Source organism: Symphalangus syndactylus, chromosome 6 (assembly GCF_028878055.3).
Source record: "Symphalangus syndactylus isolate Jambi chromosome 6, NHGRI_mSymSyn1-v2.1_pri, whole genome shotgun sequence".
Lineage (NCBI taxonomy): Eukaryota > Metazoa > Chordata > Mammalia > Primates > Hylobatidae > Symphalangus > Symphalangus syndactylus.
This window is the reverse complement of record NC_072428.2, coordinates 90144569-90165189: the sequence shown is the minus strand read 5'-3', so window position 1 is coordinate 90165189 and position 20621 is coordinate 90144569. Positions and strand designations below refer to the sequence as shown.

Here is a 20621-nt window from a genome sequence, read left to right as displayed (position 1 = left end):
GTTTATGATTAAATTATGCTTTAAATTGTGTGTGTGTGTGTGTGTGTGTGTCTGTGTGTTTTCTGTTACTAGCACTCTGACCAAGTCTGAATTCACCAATAAAAAAGGGATAATGATGCCTATTGTGTAAGACTGCTGTGAAGATTAAAAGAGGTCAAAAATGAAAAAATGCTTGGCAGAGCACCAGGAAAAATATGTGTACAATTTTTTATGTATTTTCTTCCTTGTTCCAGTTTGTTTGCTATGAATACATTTTTAATCTCTTTCCTCAGTTTCAGCTTGTGTGTCTAAATCTCCTTTTTACTTTTATTCAAAAAAGATTATCGGTAGTTTTTAAAAATGTGCTAGGGAATAATCAGAATATAAAAGAAAATTGAATTGTAGCCTGTTGTAGACAGGATTTTTGATACTTGTTTTCTGTCATATAAACAGTATTTATTTTCCTTTTGACAACTTTTGAAGCAAATGTTCAAATAAACCCAGATATCTTTTATAGCTATTGAGTGCTGTTAATTTCACTTATATATTATTAGAAATAAATTTATACTATTTTATTTGAAAATTATAACATACACTTAAATATAATTTTACACATTTGTGCTGAAAAACACATATTTACATTTTATTATGAAAATAGGATGTATAAGAAAGAAAATAAGTAACTTTCTAAATGCACTTGTTTTCTATAAGATGAAGTCAACTTTCTCATTAATCATTTTTGATTTTAGATTTTTCACTTACGACTTTCCTTGGTTTAAAATGACTTAGAGCTCATTTTTTAAAGACACAAATATGCTTTACGTAGGTGATGTTATTCTATTTGCACAGAGCCATTTAACAACCACAATAAAGAATGATACAAAGAGTTTAGATTAAAGAAAGTTTGGATTAAAAACTGAATTCTTGGTAAAAATATTTCATGATAAGAAGTTGAATATTTATACAAATGATAGCCTAAGAACAACATTTGAGGGGTCATCAGTTTAACTTAAATCCTTTTCAAGTACATTTGGTTACTAAGATGAAAGAAAAGGCTTTCATCTGAAGACAGTTTCAGTTTCTGAAGTTGTCCCAAGCAATTGACTTCTCTACATTGTTGTTATGATGAATTTCTAATACAGCCTTAATATTAGGTTGGTGCAAAGGTAATTGTGGTTTTTGCCACTTACAATGAAGAATTCAAAAATCATCTGATATGATGAAATTTAAAACCCTTCAGGTATTAAAACACAAGTAAAATTATAAACTCTCTTGGGGGTCTGAACTTACATTTTAACTCTTTGATGTAATTTAAGTTCTCCCAACTTAAAGTACCTTTTAAAATTAAAACATTTGTTAGAATATTCTAAAATCAAAATCTATAATGAAAAGAGCCAAACTACATGATTATTAAGACCTACAGTTTCATTGTAGAAATAAGGGAAAACTGGCTGGTGAATCTGCCATTCACCTACCAGCTTTTGTACTAATTAGGAAATTAAACTCAGGACTTGCCAGCAGTGTTGCTTCATTTAAAACAAAATATGAAAACAAATGCGTATATGAGAAACTTGGGTAGACCCAGTTGAGTAGAAGACATTGAATAGTCACTGCTTTTCATCAGATAGGGATGCATTTATTATATTTGTATTCTCTACTCTCTACATTTGAAAAATATTCCTAGTGAAGAGTATTAACTTTAAAAACATGACTAAGAATGATGTTTGCTTTTTTTTCTCAATTCATGTTGCCAGCTTCTAAAATGTCTAGGTACAGTTAGGTTATTTATAAGAAGTGATGTATCCTTAGACCGTGTTATGAATTATATCTCTGGAGAGATAGTTGACCAAAAATGGCAGAAGGTTAGAATAATAAGTATAAGTTTTTGAAATTTTTCATCATTAAATATTTTCTTTGAGTACCACAGTCTTTTTTTTCTTCACTTCTTTTAGTATGGAAATTGATAATTTCTTTTAAAACAAGTGTGGCTGCATGTAATTTAATACTATAATTCAACTCTTTATAAATTTTTATCATGTGTTCCTTTCCAAAATTCATGCATGTAAGATTACAAATGTGCATATTCTCAGCCAATTCTGCTATTTCCTACATAATATTTATGAAAGACTTATTGGCAAATGTAATCTATAATGTAGCTCACCTAATGTACAAAATGTAATACTTGGCTAAAAAAATATTTTTAAATAAAAATATTTACTATTCTTTCATGAACTGAAATGTAATGTTATAAAATACTTGCATATGTTAACTATTAGGAAAGTATAGAATAAAGTTTGAAGAATGCAGGCATTATTGAAAATAGTCAAATTTTCAATAAGCTTCCAAGAATAATGCAGATATCTACATTTTCTTCATTTTAAGAAGAAGAATCTTATTTAACTTGGTTGAATGAACATAAGGCCTCGGGGATATCATTTTAGTGTCACTTCATGTCAAACCAATACATTAAAACCAGTGTTCCAAATATTCTAACCCATTCAAGCAAAAAACATTCACCAAGGTAAAATGCAATGTAAAAGGTACTATAGAGTAGTTTCAAAGTAACAACTATCCTGTGGTTAGTCACATGAATATTTAGAATAAAGGAAAAAGTAATGAAATGGAAACATGTACAGAAAAAGAACTCTGAATATCCTTAAATGTGTACAAATAACAGTCAATTTGTAAACAACACAAACTCATATATCAGTCAATAACAAGAAGTTTTGGTTGATAGAAAAAGAAGGAGTCCTAATATAAAATTAATTTCTTTTGTTTTGTTTTAAATTTGTTCCCTAGATCTGTTTTGTGGAAAGGAAAGGAGTGACTCTACTGAACATCTGTAATACCCAGCTGCACACTGGCATTTCGGTAAGATTTGATTGATGGCATACTTGAATGTAGATTTACAAGTGTGGCCCAAGGCCAGTTTTCCCTTATTTCTACAACGAAGGACTGTAAATCTTAATATTAAGTGTTTACTGGAAAGGAGAACAAGAAAGCAGTTTCTACCAACATGCAGAGAATAAAAACAGGTGAATTAATCAGTATTACTACCTACCCATAGGTCCCACAGCTTATCATAGATATTCCAATCATGAAATACTAGCTACTCAATAGTACAGAAAAATTGACTTAAAATAGCCTACCAGTACTATTACCCTAGTGCTGTCAATTGGATACTTTCAAAACTTCTGTTTTGTCTACTAATCCTTTTGTGGGGTTTTTTTGTATGTCTATTTGTTTTACATATGGGTGCTCTCTTTGTTAAAATTTAAAAGGTATAATGTAACATGGTTTGATTAGAGCCTTCTAAAACAGCACATCGAAAGCCTTATGGTCTAGAAACTGTTTATGAGCTTGAGAATGGTTACAGAGTAATAAACACTTTTTTTACCTTTGCCTAAAATCTGCATATCTGTCTATACAAAAAAGAAAATCTTGTTGATTCTGTTTTCAAACCTATTAAATTAATGGGAGAGATTGCAACTAATATTTGGTATTTTTCCACTGAAGTTTGAAAGGATGGCTAAACTTTACCGTAAGGTAAATAACAACACAGTAAAATCACAGTTGAAATTGACAGATGTGGAAAGGTGAAATCCATGTTGTTAATTTGCTGGAATCACTTAAACTTTTAGACATATGCCTTTACTTCCGTCATTGAAAGCCTTTCCCATTTACAAAGCAAAATCTGATATTTTTAAAAGATCAGCTTACCAGAACAATTATTTATTTAACAAGAGAAAAAGATAATCCTAATGTAAGACTGTACTTCATTTTAAAATGGCCCAAATTCTTCATCATGTTTTGATTTGTATCCCAATAATGTCAAGAATACCTCTTAGCCCTTATAAAGAGATTACTCATAGTTTTTCTCCTTAGTGTTCCTCATGGAAGTTTACCTTATTAGACATATTATGCTCTTCTTATTTCTAGCTAATCTTGCTTTTTTTTTAAATGCTATTTGATAATATAGATAATAATAACAATATGACTACATAGCGGCATAGCTCTTTTAAATTAGCAAAGTTTTCTTGTAGACATAATTTAAAATTATAATCACATAAATTGTATAAAATATATAGAATAGGAATGTATATTCAAATTAGCCCCATAAATGGATCAAATTTATTAGTTAGATAATAGGTAAGAAAGAGCTGGAGTTGGAACTCTGAAAGCCTAACTCCAAGCTCAGAGATTCTTCCAGGTTGACTCACCATGAGTGGCTTCCAAAGCATGCTTCATATACGTTTTCTATTCACTTATGTAAGTATCTCATAACTTTACTGAATATAAATTAGAAAGTATATCATCAAATGTGATCAGAGACTCTACGTGATCAAAATATGGATGAAATTAGAGAGAATCTCTCTAAAAAATTTTTGTCCAGAAACATAAATATCCATAAACTGCTAAAACTTTGAACATAATTTTTATTGCTGTTATTTAATATTATTCGATTCCTTATTTCAAATTCTAATTGACAACACAAATAACTTTTAGACTTTTAAGGGAAATAAATTCTAACATTTTGGAAAAATAAAGGTGAAATGCAAAATTCCAGTATGCTCTAAAATATAAAGGTACTAAACAAACAAACAAAAGCAAATATGCACTTACAAATACAGAAGAGCATTTAATAAAGTCTATTTATGAGATTCTCCACAAACACGCAGAATTAATGTAAGTAACTCTAATGGTAACATGTAGTGTTGATCCCAATACTGTGGTTATTGGTAATTCAATAAAACATTGACTTTTGGAGGAAATAATAATCACAAATTAAGGTGAATAATATAAAGTGGAGTAAATAACTAATATTTGCTGAATTTGTTTTTGTGAGGTTATTCTAACTTATTCTCATAAAGGAAAACAAAAATATATCCAGAATAATGTAATTATATAGACCTTGAATAAGAAACAAGAAATCGGTTTAATAGTAAAAATAAATTTATGTGTTAAGTTAAGGTAAAAAAAAAAAAAAAAAGTTTAGATGCTGAGATAGAATACTTTCCACTTTTGTAGTTGACAAATGCCAGGATTATTTTATAGCGGTTACATTTTGTAGGTCCATTGCTTTCACATTTCAGTTGTCATGATAATGTTAATTGTATAACATCCATCATAAATTTAAAAGGGCAAACACAATGTTCCATTTGAAAAAGACTTTGATAATTTACAGGAAAAAAACACTTGAAGTCTATACAAGACTTATACAGAATTCTTAACCCTTTTAATCACAAAAGCATCTTATTCATTCCCTCAGCCAGAGACAATGAAAACAGAATTTTAAGTCATTTTCATCTAGGCTTTCAAAAATTTGAGAGCCATGCAGTTTTATTTTTAAAACACTGATAAGTAATTATACATGACTGAGATGCTCTACATTTGCAATATTAACCCTTGATGGGTTTTTAAATAATCTATACATGGGCTGTTCACTCTTGAGCAACATTTTATGTCCTCATTCAGAAATGCTTCCAAAAGTTGGATTTTGAATTGTAGCCTGCGTCGAAATCAATAAAATCAGGTAGGGCACGGTGGCTCATGTCTGTAATCCCAACACTTTGGGAGGCCGAGGCTGGCGGATCCCCTGAGGTCAGGTGTACGAGACCAGCCTGGCCAACATGGCGAAACCCCATCTCTACTAAAAATACAAAAATTAGCAAGGCATGGTGGTGCATGTCTGTAATCCCAGCTACTTGGGAGGCTGAGGCGGGAGAATCCCTTGAACCCAGTAGGCAGAGATTGCAGTGAGTCGAGATCACGCCACCGCAATCCAGCCTGGGTGACAGGGCAAGATTCTGTCTCAAAACAAAACAAAACAAACAAAATCAATAAAATTGTGTAGGGAAAACTTGCTTTCACCATGTTTTTCCTCTACCCTCACACCACAGCAATCATCAATACGGAAAACTTCTGTGACCAAATGTGTGAGGGTTTTTTTCTCCACATACCAAGCAGCAGACACCAGCTGGTTGTCGTCTAGCTCAGTTCCAACACTGTCTACCCAGAGATAGTCTCAGATCCCACGGGCTGAGGGCTCGGTCTCCAAGACTGCTCCCTCACACACACCCAGTCGCAAGTCTGGGCCTACAGAAGTTCTGATCAATCAGCTTCAAGTTGGGGTTCCCATGAACCAAATCAAAGTTGGGTTTGATTAATTTGCTGGAGAGGCTCAAAGAACTCAGGGAAACACATTTACCAGTTTATTATAAAGGTTACTGCAATTGATACAGATGAAGAGATGCATAGGGCAAGGTATTGGGAAAGGGGCACGGAGCTTTCATGCCCTCCCTGGCTGTGCCACCCTGTAGGCACCTCCACGTGATCAGCTCCTGAAGCTCACTGAACCCTGTCCTCTGGGGTTTTTATGGAAGCTTCATGACATCCACATTCCTTCCCCCAGTGTATAGGGTGGTACTCTCTCATGGGAGGGTCCTAAAACCCACAGTAAGAAAGGTGGAGAAACATTACAGTGAAAGGAAGGGAGGAGAAGGTCAGAGGCCTGCCCTGAGGCCTAACACAACCAACACTGTAACAGAAAGCTGTAACAATGCCTATGGGACTTACAAGCCAGGAACCATGGATGAAAACCAGTATATATCGTAACACTACAAAAAAAACAAGGAAATTTATCAATTAACGATATTGCCGGGCATGGTGGTTTATACCTGTAATCCCAGGGCTTTTGGAGGCAGAAATGGGAGGTTTGCTTGAGGCCAGAAGTTTGAGATCAGTCTGGGCAACATAGTGAATCCCATCTTTACACAAAATAAAATAAATTAGCCAGGTGCACTAGTGGTGCCTGGTGCCTGTAGTCCCAGCTACTTGAGAAGCTGAGGTGGGAGAATTGCTGGAGTCCAGGAGTTCCAGGCTGCAGTGAGCTGTGGTCATGCCACTGCACTCCAGCCTGAGTGACAGAGCAAGAACTTGTCTTAAAATAAAAACAATTTAAAAAAAATTTATAATAACATTTTTTCTTGTCATTCTACTAAAAGTGTTAAGATCTACTATCAGATAGGATAATAATGAGTCAAAAATGCATGTTTGCAACGGAGAAATTTATATTTGCAAAGGTTCAGAATCTAAAGTAAAGTCAAAGGAAGGGGAGGAAAAGCAAAAGAAAGAGAAGGTGGAATGATAGGAAAAGAAGGAAGGGGAATAACATTTCGAATTCCTATGGCATTAATACATTCATTTATAAAATAAGTATGAAGTATGTTTAAATATTGTCAAGAATTAAACTAATGTATAATATATTATTTCATAATTATTAAATTAATCCAATTTTGTATAAATAAGGATTTAAATTATTATTAAATTAACCAATTGTTTAAATTTTCTTTACTTTTCTATTAAAATAAATGACAAAGAAAATTAATTTTTCTCTTATTAGTAACTTACAGAAGCAAAACGGCAAAGTTAAATGGGTTTGAAAATATTACTCTAAATAATAGTAAGTTATTTTTCATCAACATTTGGTTGAATGATCTAAGTCCTTTTGGACTGTCGTACTATCAGTCCTGATGGAATAGTGCATCCATTTTCAATGATGAACAATGGATTTTTACAGTTCAGGGCTTTGGCTCCTTTCCACGAAGTATGGAAAAGGCATTGCAGAAAATAATGCGGCAAAACAAAACCAGCCAGGAGTCAGAGTCAGGAGATCCTTTTACTTTTTTTTTAATAGATGTCTTGGATATTTGGGTAATGTTCTAAACTTAGCTCAGAGATGTAATACTCTCTAGTAGGGGGCTCAATTTTCAGTCTGTGTCGGAGATTTCTAAAGATTTACTTTCTGAATTCTTAAATCAATTAGTTATAATGTGTATTCTTTAGCTGCAGAGCCTTCATCCCAGTTCTAACACAAGAAGCATAGCTCTACAAACTTTGTAGTATTTAGCTTGTATCATTTTCAGAAGAAACTGGGCATTGTCTTACAGAGCTGGTACTCAGGATCGTAACATAATTTTTCTTCCTTTCCTTTTTCTCCGTGGGAAATATCTACCCAATGGTGTTTAAACATGACATTGTAAAGACTAATCAGTACAGACTTTAGCTGAGCCAGGCAGTTACTGTTTTCTTTTGAAATAGATGATCAATATCATTCTCCCCTCTTGTATTCTTTCCCTCTTTTTCGAAGAGAATGAGGAACATAACTACTTCTAAATATAACAATATAAATTTAAAAAGGAGCTATACTGTTAGGTAACAAGAAATGTGTAAATTTTGTGTTAATTTTCAACTATAATTGTCTCAGAAATGTACCTGCATACCAAAAATGGGTTGAAAGCTACTGCAGCACATGATATCCATGTTGCAGTTGGCCAGCATCATCTTTGTTCACTGTTTTTGAAGCTTTCTGAGACAAAATTTTGCCTGCCTTCTTCCCATCCTCTTTGCCTCTCTCTTACCTCTTGCATTAGATATTTTCCTTTCATCTCTCTTCTTTCTGTATTTAATTGATCATTTAAAAGTCTTGTTCTCCTTTTCTTACTAGATCTCACCTTTCAGGAGTCCCCTGAATCCACACATGGCAAATGTTTCAAATTTATACATTTTAATAGTCGCTTGAGTGGTGTATGAAGGAGTGGGAAAGACAGCAGACCCTTTCTCTGGCCTTTTCATTGTTCCTCATTTGGGCTGGATCACCATCAACAACTCTGATCAAGCTCTTCTCCTTTAGCACCAAATTTAATTATTTTCTAAAATCCAAAGACTTTGTTTGCAGAAAAGTGTTCTTTTCTTATCATCTCTCTATAACATTTTTCATCCTCTGATGATTCTGAATCATTTCTAAGTAGTGGCATCTTTGCTATGATTGTAACTCATCCGAGTTATGCAACATGGCTTAGGTAGAGAAAGTGGCAAATATTTTTTGGCTCTAACCAAATTTCCTATTTCTGTTTTCATAGTCTACATACAGAAAGAAAACAAAGCCCTGAGCAAGAAACCTGCTATGTGGGTGTCAGTACCTTGAAAGCCAGGATGGGTACAAGTTGTTCAGAGGCTTTAAGCATATCAGTTAATGTCTTCCCCAAAGCTATGGTCAACCACAATCTGCAGAAGTATGCTAAATAGGCATTGTGCAAGTATTGCTCATTCGCAGGCAAAAAAAATTTCCTTTCTGTTCTTGTGCAGTCTTACATGAATAAGGAGTTGGAAACAGCTTCCTGTGCTACACGAAACAGAACTCCTGGGTTAAAATTAGTCCCAGCAGTGTCCATAATTAGTGGTATAATAGGGCATGTGTTGCTAATCCTCTCTGGCCCTCACTTTTCTCATTTTGGAGGTTGTTCTTGACCAAAAAAATATATGGCATTAAAGTTTTAGCAAACGAAAGCCATTTCTCTTTCTTCCATGACTGAATCTGAAATGAGCTGGGGCTGATAGAAAATTTTGTTTGTGTTAAGAAATCACACTGTTACTTAACTACCACTACCACCACCTCACCCCTCCAACCAACCACCACCAAAACTGATTTACTTATTTATGTATGTATTTATGGAGATGGGGTTTCACTGTGTCGCCCAGGCTAGAGTGCAGTGGCGCAATCCTGGCTGACTGCGAACCCGACCTCCCAGTCTCAAGTGATTGTCTCACCTCAGCCTCCTGAGTAGCTGAGACTACAGGCATGTGCCACTACATCTGGCTAATTATTTTTAAATGTTTTTTGTATTTTTTTCTCATTAAGTATTTTTATTTTGGAAAATATAGATTGTTTTTAAATTACAAATATTTATGTTCACATGTTACGTGTTTATGGGTTTTTTTGTTTTTTTTCTACTTTTTTTATTATTATACTTTAAGTTCTAGGGTACATGTGCACAACATGCAGGTTTGTTACTTATGTATACATGTGCCATGTTGGTGTGCTGCACCCATTAACTCTTCATTTACATTAGGTATATCTCCTAATGCTTTCCCTCCCCCACCCCTAGCCATTCCATGACAGGTCCCAGTGTGTGATGTTCCCCTTCCTGTGTCCAAGTGTTCTCATTGTTCAATTCTCACCTATGTGTGAGAACACGCAGTGTTTGGTTTTTTGTCCTTGCGATAGTTTGCTGAGAATGATGGTTTCCAGCTTCATCCATGTCCCTGCAAAGGAAATGAACTCATCCATTTTTATGGCTGCATAGTATTCCATGGTGTATGTGTCTCACATTTTCTTAATCCAGTTTTTTGTAGAGACAGGGTTTCGCCACAGTACTCAAGCTGGTCTCAAATTCCTGGGCTCAAGCCATCCTCCCACCTCAGCCTCCCAAAGTTCTGGGATTACAGGTGTGAGCCATTGTGCCCAGCCCAAAACTGCTATAAAACCTGGCTTGTAAGAGTGATTTCCATCTCACTTTGGAACATTTGGTTTCTGATCACAACTGATTGGACCATGGATGGCTATCTAATCTAAGAGCAGGCAAGCCAAAGCTTGGGTCATGGCCCAAATGGCCTGGATAGAAAGGATAAATTATATGGATTTATTTTTGTCTAGAAATATGGAAGAGCATGGAACAGTTTGAAATTGCTGAAGTTGAAACAATGTGAGAGGAGGACATGAGGTGACTGGGCCAAATTTATTAAGAAACCTTAAATATGAATAAGATTAGAAAGCAGTAACTTTAATAGATAGCCCTATGAGATAGGGATAAAAATGGGAAGTCCAATATAAGACAAACATGTAGTAGTAAAGGAGAGTTAGAAAAAAAAGTCACACTGAGGGCACGTGCTAGAATAAATCTCCAGGGGCCCCTCCTGGGTTCCTTCTTAGAGTGCCTCTTCCTGTGTGCTGGTTATTACTAATTTTCTGAGTTTCATTTAGGGGAGCCTTCTATACTAAATTTCATATTGCTTGGGACTTCCAAATAAAGTTAAAATCTTTCAACCCAACCAACTTATAGTAAAAGAATCATTATATGATTTTTAAACTCCAAACTCCATATTCACATATGGTATTTGCATTTTATTAATTCCAAGATGTTTATAATTGAAAGAGTATTTAGAAGATATTTAGAAACAGAAAATTTTGCATGAATATTACCTACTCAAGAACTTTGCTTCTCATATCCTCAATAACAGCACCAACTTGACAAGAAATCCTGTTCACAATGCTACTCACCCACCAAAGCAAGATGACATTTATATTATGTGTACTAGAGTTTTATTGGTTTGATTAATACATCTCCATGTCCTACCATTAATACAAACATAAACATGCAGTCCTATTAAACTTTATCTTCATGATTAAGATATTACATATTAAATAAAAAGATTTTCAATTTTTACCATTTCTAATTTAAAATTAAATCTATCCAGATGAGAATATGTCAAAGAAAGATCATAAGACTTTTGCTAAGAGACATATTTTAAATGTCACCCCTAAAGATTACATTTCACTCTTAAAAAAAGAAAACCATGCTTTCTATATTACACTGCATTGGGGCATTCATGATTAATGAAGAGACATTTGACAACCAATGTTGAATTTATTTTTTATTTTAGAAAAAGAGTAACATATGCAAGATAATATGAGAAATAGAATAGAAACAGAAGCCTGTTTGATTCAAATGAGGAAAAATATATCGACGTTGACTTGACACTGTACATACAAAGAAATAAAGAGCAGAGATTACAGCAAGGTCCAGCGTTTGCTTGGAGAAAACTCTTGATCTTGTGTAGTCTCTATCATACTCCTTGCCCCGAGCCAAAATAAACAGAATCTGCATTTTGTTAAGCAAACATAGGTTCAGTATAAGCCCTAGTTTTCACTTGACCTCTTGTTGCTATATTTTTCTTCCTAAAGAGAAATCAGAAGCTGCTACTAAGCCCAGACAGAAACTGTGTCTGGGAAACATCAGGAACAGCTCTGATCCACACTTTGAAGTAGATAAGGTGGCTTTCAATGGTCCTCATTTCCCTTTTTGTCCTAGTCTTCCTATCCTGGTATTGCTGCCTCCCAGGTTTCTGACCAAAATGTCATCCTAATCGTTTCTTCTTGTTATTGTTGTTATAATCTTTCCTTCTTCACCCTTTTCCCCAGAACTTAGACATGTGATTGCCAAACTTTATCCTAATGAAGTAAACTCTGCTATATAGAATCAGTTCCTAAAGCGTCAATTAATTGGCCAGATAAATGAATACAAGCTAATACTCTCTTAGATGATCACAGTGTACTGAAAAAAAAAATATCTTCATCTGTATGGCCAGATCTGTATGTGACTCTATTATAAGGGATTTTGATAAGCCTTAATTCAAACAGAATTTTCAAGCTTTATATTCTGTTTCTATGTTGGGTCAAATGGTATCTTGGTTTTAAGTTCTTTGAGAAATCTCCAAGCTGTTTTCCACAGTGGCTGAGCTAATTTACTCCCACCAACAGTATAAAAGCTTTCCCTTTTCTCAGCAGACTCTCCGACATCTGTTGTCTTTTGACTTTTTAATAATAGCCACTCTGACTGGTATAAGATGTTTTGATTTGCATTTCTCTGATTAGTGATGATGGTGCTGTAAAAACCAATACTTACCATCCCCCAAGTAACCTATTGTCTGAGTTTTAAAGTCTAAGATACAGATGGTATCATATACCTTAGACAATTATATTAAAAAGCTTTGCCATCAGATCTATTTCTCAAAAAAAGGTTTTTTCTCCCAACTTTTATTTTAGATACAGGGAGTACGTGAGCAGGTTTGTTACATGGGTATACTGCACTCGGGTAGTAAGTATAGTCCCCAGTAGATAGTTTTTCAACCCATGCTCTCCACCATAGTCCACAGTATCTATTGTTTCCATGTTAATGTTCATGTGTGCTCAATGTTTAGCTCCCACTTATAAATGAGAACACATGGTGTTTGGTTTTCTGTTCCTGCATTAATGCATTTAAGATAATGACCTCCAGCTGCATCCACGTTGCTGCAAAATATATGATTTTGTTATTCTTTATGGCTGTGTAGTATTTCATAGTGTATATATACCACATTGTCTTTATCCAGTCCACCACTGATAGGCACCTCCATTAATTAAATGTCTTTGCTATTGTGAATAGTGCAGTGATGAACATACAAATGAATGTGTCTTTTTGTTACAATCATCTATTTTGCTTTGTGTATTCCAGTAATGGAATTGCTGAGTCAAATGGTAGCCGTCTTTTAAGTTCTTTGAGAAATCTCCAAACTGCTTTCCACAGTGGCTGAACTAATTTACATTCCCACCACCATCTCACTGGTGTGAGATGGTACCTAATTGTAGTTTTAATTTGCATTTCTCCGAAGATTAGTGATGATGAGCATTTTTCATATATATATAATATTGATTGGCTGGCTGCTTGTATGTCTTCTTCTTTGAAGTGTCTGTTCATATTGTCTATCTATTTTTAAATAGAGTTTTTTGTTTTTTGCTTGTTGATTTGTTTAAATACTTTATAGATGCTGGATATTAGACCATTGTTGGATGCACAGTTTGCAAATATTTTCTCCCATTTTGTAAGTTGTATGTTTACTCTGTTAATGGTTTATTTCACTATGCAGAAGCTCTTTAGTTTAATTAGGTCTCACTTGTCAATTTTTGGTTATTTTGCTGTTGCTTTGGGGATTTTTCAAAAATTCTTTTCCAAGGCTGATGTAGAGAAGAGTATTTACTAGGTTTTCTTCTAGGATTTTTCCAGTGTAAGGTCTTACATATAAATCTATAATCCATCTTGAGTTAATTTTTTATGTGGTAAAAGGTAAAGGGTCCAGTTTTATTCTCCTGCAAATGGCTAGGAAGCAATCCCAGCACCATTTACTCAATAGAGAGTCATTCCCCATTGCTTGTTTTGGTCAGCTTTGTCAAAGATCAGATAGTTGTAAGTGTGCAGCTTTATTTCTGGGTTCTCTAATCTGTTCAATTGGTCTATATTTCTCTTTTTTGTACCAGTGCCATGCTGTTTTGGTTACTATAGCTTCATAATGCAGTTTAAAGTTGGTTAGTGTGATGCCTCTTGCTTTGTTCTTTTTACTTAGCATTGCTTTAGCTATTTGGGCTCCTTTTTGGTTTCATATGAATTCTGGTATAGTTTTTTTCTAATTCTGTGAAGAATGACCTCAGTAGTTTGAAAAGAATAGCACTGAATCTGTAAATTGCCTTGGGCAGTATGGTCATTTTAATGATATTGATTCTTCCAATCCGTGAGCATAGAATGTTTTTCCATTTATTTTTGATATCTCTGATTCCTTTCAGCAGTGTTTTGTAGTTCTCCTTGTAGAAATGTCAAAACGTATATGCTCTGTTGTGTATCACAGGAAAGACAGTCACTGAACTCTGCATTCTCTGGGATCCATGGTAGCAGGTCTTCACCTGGGTTCAGTCAATGACAGACATTGTCAGGAGGTGAGAGAGTGAGAGAAATGGCCAGTCAAGGATATATTCCTCTCTCTCTTTTCTGTCTAAAATGGTGTCTTTGGCAAAAGCTGTGCTTCTTCTCAGCCTCCATCTCCCTCTAGAAAAGCCCACCCTGATTCCACTTCCCCTAGTTTATTATGATCTCTGAATTCCGGTGACACTACTTCTTCCCTTTGGCACTCAGTCCTAAGGGTTGTAGTAGTATTGCTTCTTAATCTCTGGGTAACCTTGCAGATTTCCTGTTTCATATTTCAGCTTTTTCATTCCTTACTTCCAAAACCAGTTCCTTGTATTAAATCCCTGCTGTTTACAATCTAAGAGTGATTTTTACAGTTGTGTTCTTCACCGATGTGAAGTCCTAGAGATGACAATATTTGTATTTATGTGCTTGCCTAATAACTGTTATTCCATACATTGGCACTGGCTTTTAAATTTTTCAAATGAATATGAGATAGGCAGAGATGATGAGACTTTGATTGGTGGTTATTCTTCCAAATTGTTTATCTGAAAACTCCTAAATAGGAAGATCTACCAAATACCCATTTTTATGTCAGTCTGAAAAAAACAAAACAATTAAATCCTTTGAGAGAAATAGTAATGTTTTTGTCTTTGACACCAACTTATTCCTTATTGTAAATAATGATCAGATGAGTAAAAATTAGTAAATAGCTAATGGAGCAATTATATTATTGGGTGTCTATTTCCTCAGGGGTTGTCCTGATACTATTTAATTGAACAATAATTTATTGAACTGGTCTGTGCCAAATATTGTGCTAAACCTAGACATATAAAAATGAATGAGGCACAATACCTGTCCAATGGAAGTTCAATCTATTAGAAGTGACAGATAAACAAGTAAATTTTTAATACTGAGTAATAATGACAGGATGGGAAAATATACAAGGTGTGGGAAATGTAATACATTCAGAGGGATTGAGCAGGAAATGTTTTCTGAACTAACATCTAAGTAACATTTTGAAGAACTGATATCATTCCAAGCCAGGCACTGTGTTAGAGAACTAAGTGAGAGGAAAATAATGAAAGGGTTTGCGTGCCATTATAATGAGTCAGGGATTCAATATTTTCTGAACAGTTAAAGGTTATAGGTATGAGATAAACATTCTGACACATGCTTTTGAGTTACATTATGAAACAAGCATAAAGAAAGAAAGGCTGGCTAAGAAATTGATGTGACCTAAACATACATATCTGGACTTGACAGTAATGAGAACACAAACCAAGGCCACAGGAATGGAAATTGGGTGGGAATGATGTTTTCAAGAGATATTTAGAAGGTAGAGTTTCATGCCATTATGACTGTTTCAGTGCACTGTATTAGAGAATGAGGAATACTACTCAGACGATACTAATTTATTCAAGTATTTCGTAACCCAACACTAGATATTATCCTTGAATTGGAAAACAAATGGGAATTAAAAGTCTGTAATAAGCTCAACACGGCTGAAATTTTTTCCTGCTTTGGCAAATTGTTAATTGAGGCAGCAAAATGAATTGATTAAGAGGAAGAATTCTGAAGCCAAAATTTCTGGCTTTGAACTCATGATCTGCCAAAAAATATTAATAGCTGTTTGTTGAATAAATGAATGAATAGATGGATAAATAAATACTAAATAAAAAAGATTAAAAATGGGAAGAAAGACAAGTACTTAGAAACATACAGGTATTTGATATCTTAGCTAATATTTCTGTGACTCACTTTCTTTATCTGTGGAGTGGGATATGGAATAGAAACTACTTCTCATGGTTGATAATTGTCTTAGTCTGCTCATACTGTCATAACAAAACACCGCAGACTGACTGTCTTAAACAACAGAGATTTATTTTCTCTTGGTTCTGGAGGCTAGAATGTTGAAGATCACGGTTCAGTCAGGGTTCATTTTCTGGTGAGAACCCTCTTCCTGGCTTGCAGATGGTGGCTTCTCACTGCATCCTCTCATGGCCTTGCATACACACAGAGTGAGATGAGAGAGACAGAAAGAGAGAGAGATAGAGAAAGCTCTTGTGTATTGTTTTGTAAGTAAACGAATTGTGTCAGATCAGGTCCCCACTTCACTCATTTAACCTTAATTATTTCCTTACTCCAAATATGGCCACTGTGGAGGTTAGGGGTGGCCATATTCAATATATGAAATTTGGGGGAATACATAGATTCAGTCCATAACAATAATATTTCTAAAGAAATTGGAACAGAGCCTAATGAGATATTATTATCATCTTTATACCTAGAATATTTCTACTAAAATATACCTATGGAATATCATTTCCAAAAAGATAAGGATTTGTGTCCATTTTATTAATAACAGAATCCAAAGTTCCTGGAACAATGCTTGGCAAATAGCAGGTGCTCAATAAGTATTCACTGAATGAATAAGAGAGTACCTCTAATAGGCATATACAGTTGTTGTTATTCCTTTAACAAGCAGATAGTGCTTAATATGTGACATACATTATTCTAATACTTTACATAACTCAATACATTTAATCCCTGTCATAACTTCATGAGATAGTCTAATTGCTTCCTTTTCACAAATGAGAACTCTGAGGCGATAAGAGGTATTGTTATATACCAAACTGCTTGTCAAAGGTCACCTAGGAAATAAATGGCAAAGGTAGTATATGAACCCAGACACTATGGCTCTAGAGTTTCATGCTATTATCGATGACACTAGAGTTGGGTCTAGGGTCCACAGACATGGCTTGTAATGACAGTTCCCAAGGAAAGGGTCTCTTTTTTATTTAGGCAGAATGTCTTAATTGATATGTTCACTGAATGATCAAGTAAATTCAAAGTGGCAGCAAGCCTTTAATGATCTCTCCAGCTGGAATATTCGTTTCATAACTTGAGAAAAATAGCTGTGCTGGTTGCAGCTGAGATTCAGAAGACAGCAAATATCTCAGCATCCTGCTGTTGCCAGTCTCACAAAGCTTTGGGCCTAAGTAGAAGTTGGTATAATATTCCTTGTTTTAATTATTTTGCATCTATGCTACATTTTACTCTTGCATGTTTATTTCTTTCTATCATACACCTTATTTTGCCTGATCTTTGTAACCTCTATGTTTTGTACTATATTCTGCTATGTTTGTTATTTCATCTTCTTACACGCTATCCTTTCTGTTCATTCACTTTTTTCTTCCACAATAAGACTTCATTCTTTACTGTTAAGACTCACATTCTTTTTGGCTTCTTGCAGTTGTTTTTGCGATTTTCTTCATTTGTTTTTCTGTTTTTTTCTTGGCTCTGCATGATAGGCAGAGATTATTTATCAGCCATTTGTGGTTTCTTAACATTGCCAACAGGTTGACAATTTCCCCAGTTCTTTCTATATGAGGTTTCTGAATCATCTTTTAAAGCAGTTCTCTGTACCAGAAAAACAGAATATCAAAATGCTGAGAGACAGTTTACATGAAACATGCACTTTGCTTTGATTGTCTTTTTCTGAGACAAAAACATAACATTCCTGTGTTACTACAGTACCAACTTTCAGAACTGAAATTTTCTGCCAGTAAGTTAGTTCCTCTGGTCTAGATGATAAAAGCAGACTGATATTATAAGAAAACCACCTAAAAGTACATATATTTTTAATTTTATCATCCAGAAGGTATTCTGCATCCCTTTCCTATTGGCATACTGCTCTGGATTAATGAATTTTCCTTAATATTCCCTATTGATGAATCGGAGGGCTTTCACACAAATAAATTATTTTATTCCCTAAAGTAAATTTATCCTTCTAAAGATTAAGAAGGATTAAGCTTTGAGTTTATATTATCTTGGTATCTATATATAAATGCATTAAAAACACACACTGACCCTCACACACACACATATATATGTGTATATATGCATAAATATGTTTGGCAGGTATATAATAATTCATATATTTTATATATTATAAATATTATTTAATATGTTATATAAATATCATTTTATCTTTCAAACTTCTCCCTAAAGCATTAACATAACATTCTTCAATGTACGTGAATTTCTACAGCTATTGCATTGAAAAGCAAGAACATCGGTCTAGCCATGTGTTATCAAAATTGCCTCAAAATGCATTTTTTGTCTCAGCATCCTTATCTTATGATGAAGAAAGACTAAGCTTGTAAAATCCCCACCTGCATGGAGAATTTTTTTTCCTAGGGTGGAAAACATAAGGGAGAAAGAAAGCAACTCATATCTTATCCATTATGATTAACAGCCCATGCTAATGACATTCATTAAGCTAAATGAGCAGGAGAATGAGGACTCAAGCTTTCTAATTGAGGCGGATTTATTTTTAGGATGAAATTCTCCAAAAATACATTTTCTTTTTTAAAACATTGAGTGTCATTTCAAGGCATATAATTTAAACAACTGATTATGGATGGGATATGCTTTAGCCCTTTTGGAAGTATAAAATTATACAACCACCAAAATCATCATTATCACTTTTATAGTTTTATTATGACTATTATTCATTACATGAGTGGATAAAATATAAAAAGGAAGGAAAAAATGATCTTCATTAAAGTTAATGACTCATCTTAGCAATTTTGTTATTGAGTTAACTATTTAAGATCTCTTCTGCCCTAGATCTTCTGCTGAGTGAGAGTATTAGTCACATCTATTAAACACATACCTACAAAAATAGTAGCACCTTAGGATAAGAGGCTTGGAAATATGTTTTACATATGCTGATATCTACTTTGCTTTAAATTAAAAAAATATATATACACATATTAACATACATATACATAGCATATACGAATATTAGGAAGCCTGTCACAAATAACATAGGTTTTCATACAAATTGTACACAGAAGATTCCACATATTGAAAGGATTTTTATAATAAATATGTATACTTCTTAATGTATTACTGAAAGATCAATGGACTTGTCATTAAAAGATAATAATATTAAAATAAAATAAAAAGATCTGAATTTAACTTATACTTCTTCCAGTATTAGCTTTGTGTTATGGGAGAGGCTCTAAAATAGAGATAACAAATATGAGCTCAAATAATAACTTTCAAAAAATTTTTTTCTGACTACAACAAAGTAATTTGTTTTGAGCAAATCCTCTTACAAAAAAATTATGAATGACAAAATCTATAAAACAACTATTTTAAAGCATTAGAGATAAACCAACTGAGGCAGGATTTGAGGATCTGTAATCCTTGAGAAAATGGAAGAGCATACGATGATTTCCACATTCATCCATCTTTTTCCTTGAAGACATTTTTCAATTCACTGCATCATAGAGCGGAACCCAAGCAGAACCCAGCATCTCACTTGGCTGAAAGTCAGTGACTGGAATTTAAAGCTGCCAAATTGGATAAGACTCAAGAAGCAAAAATCTTTGAAATGAAGAAACTACTATAGTGAGTAAAAAAAATCTATAGACAAATCCCCTTCCAGTTATTGGTTAATTACCCATCCTTGCACATGAAAAATGAAACTGAAAAAAGAATGACAAAAGGACGGAAGGAAGGAAGGAAGGAAGGAAGGAAGGAAGGAAAGAAGGAAGGAGGGAGGGAGGGAAGGAAGGGAGGGAGGGAGGGAGAGAGGGAGAGAAGGAGGGAGGGAAGGAGGGAGGGAGAGAGGAAGGAAAGGAGGGGAGGAAGAAAAGGAAGGAAGGAAAAAAGGTAGGAAGCAAGGAAGGAAGGAAGAAAAGAAAAAGACTAGAAATGAATATTAGCTGAAAGGAAACAAATAAACAAATTTTATCAGTTATATAATATCAGGGAGGCAGATGTTGAAGATCGAGCCCTGGAATGATGCGAATATTTTCTCAGATGCTCCAAGTCTTTTGTTAAGGCCCCAGAAAAACCACAACCTAGGACTAAGGCCACCTCCTAGGTATAAGGAACATGCTTAAGAGTGAGGACTACCATATGAAAGTAACAGTGAAAGTGATATAGAATAGTTCTACAGAGCTTGAAATCAGCACACAACAAAATCAAGGGAAGTACTAATACAGTATTTGCTGTCAAAGAAAATCTAACCCTCCTTGGAGAAAAATAACATATTACATATTCCAGAGTTATTATAATTTTTCATCCATAGTGTTGAGAATTCAGTCAAAAATTACCAAGCTTATCAAAACATAGGACAAAATGACCAAAAATGAAAACAAACAAACAAAAGGCAGGTAATAGAAGACCTAGAGTTGGTATTAGAATTGTCATACAAGGGCTTAAATATAACTGTGTGATTAACATATTCAAGAAAGTAAAGAAAAGAATGATGGATTTTAACAGAAACAT

General features: G+C 34.2%; 1 long non-coding RNA gene across 1 annotated transcript in view; it reads left to right on the top strand.

Annotated features, from left to right (window-relative positions):
* LOC129484817 (uncharacterized) overlaps nt 1-20621 on the top strand; it is a 251257-nt gene that overhangs the window by 77127 nt on the left and 153509 nt on the right. The window contains exon 4 of the long non-coding RNA XR_010121395.1: nt 2779-2850. This is a non-coding gene — a long non-coding RNA (uncharacterized lncRNA). The remainder of the gene's footprint in view (nt 1-2778; nt 2851-20621) is intronic.